Source organism: Chrysochloris asiatica, unplaced genomic scaffold, assembly GCF_000296735.1.
Source record: "Chrysochloris asiatica unplaced genomic scaffold, ChrAsi1.0 scaffold00140, whole genome shotgun sequence".
In the NCBI taxonomy this organism is placed as follows: domain Eukaryota; kingdom Metazoa; phylum Chordata; class Mammalia; order Afrosoricida; family Chrysochloridae; genus Chrysochloris; species Chrysochloris asiatica.
In genome coordinates, this window is record NW_006408658.1 from 3,332,479 (window position 1) to 3,334,493 (window position 2,015).

Here is a 2,015-nt window from a genome sequence, read left to right on the forward strand (position 1 = left end):
CTGCTACAAATACAACACATGCATGGAAGAGTCCAAGAAGAACTTTCCTCTACTTGGGCATATTTATACTTCTTCGAAGAGTCCAGACGGTCATATGATGAATCGAGCAGAAGTGATAATGCAATGAGTGTAAGATAAATCATTTGTCAGAGGTCAGCTAGCATCAAATTACCCTATAAACACACGTGCAAAAGATAGGAGATTCCAGATCATTGTAAGCATACATTATGAGTATTAACTGTGTTCTGGATGATAAGCAAGAAATAACAAAAGTGAATATCCATAGGATCATAAAGGGAAATACAAAAGCAACATAAATAATGCCCATTAAACATTATAAATGCATATATTTGAAAAAAATAGGAAACTATAAAATGGTAAATGACTACAATATGAAGTAATAATGAAAATAACAAAAAGTGAAGAACAATGAGAATCTTAAAACTTTAGTAATATGCTTAAATGGCCTTTGATAAAGCACTAATTTGCCACTGCTAGATTGCAAGGTCAGTTTGAGTCCCAGTGTCAGTGGTTCAAACCAGTAGCCGCTCCTTAGGAACCCAATCAGGCTCACCATGAGTCAGAACCAACTCTATGGCACCACAACAACAACAACATTACAGATGAAAACGGTTTAGAAATTATTGGACTAATCATTTAACTCAAGGAATTCTAATAACTACACAAAAGGAATGCAAAAAAAGACAAATTACTGGAGTTGGAAAATTAATTAGAATTTAAATGACATTTAAATTATTTATATTTATAAGTGAAAGTCTTATTTAAAGACAAACACAATTAGCAAAATCTAAATAATTATGCAAGAGAAAACAAAGATAAAATGCAAAACACAATATACATGAGATAGAAATATACAAAAAATAAAAATCAGAACATTACACTCAAAAATTAATTTGAACATTAGTAAATAATATTACAAATTATTTATCTTTCAAAATTAAAAAAAAATTTGGAATTCCATACAATTTTCAGTGGACTCATAAAACTAGTTAAAAATGAGAGCTGTAACTAAAATGCAAATTGGTAACTGAAAAATAACAGAAAAATTTTCTGAAGGATCTTAATAAATCTCACTGGAAAAGATAATTACTATTCTGCCTATATTGTTCAAGAAGTAATAGAAAGAAGCTAAAACAAGAATATTTCCAATCACAAAAGACATTTTACAAGAAATAATTCAATTATGGATATCCAATATTAGAAAACCTAATCATGTAACATAAAAATATATTTCATGCATGATCAAGTATGCTTTAATATTGAAAATACTTTTATTATAATTTGCTACATTAAAAATTAAATTGAAACAATAATAATAGCTCAGATGGATCAGAGACGTATTTGATTATAACTTTCTTAATTAATTTAAACCAGAAAAAAAAGAACTGTTGCAATATTATATGTATTATTTAGTGAAAATTTAAAGATAACTGCTTATTTAATGAACAAGTCAGGGGCACCCAGAGTCTCAATTTCTACTAATCAGTGTAGCCCACTAGACTACATTGGTCCAAAAACACTCGTAAGGATGAAGAAGTTGACATCTATTCTGCAACACAGTGATATAGACTAAAACGGGAAGAAATTATACCGACAACCTTTTAGAAATTTGAAAAACTGTGTCATTCTAACAAATATTTTAATGCTTTAGATAAAAATGTGTGTGTTCCCATAAGGACCCCTGTAGGTGCTGTATGTAGGGTAAGCAACTGGACTGCTAACTGCTAGGTCAGCTGTTCACATCTACCAGCTGCTTGGCAGGAGATAGATGAGGGTTTCTGCTCAAGTAAAGATGGACAACTTTGGGATTCCTATGCAGAGTAGCTGTGAGTTATAATCGACTCCATGGCAGTCAGGGGGTGATGGTGGGCTGTAGTAATGTGAATTGCAGAATTTCTTCAGCCTCTAGAATCCTCTGTTATAATCTATTAAATATGGACATTCATTTCTAGCTCCTGGGGTTCCAGTAAGGGTTATATTTTATGTAAATTCCT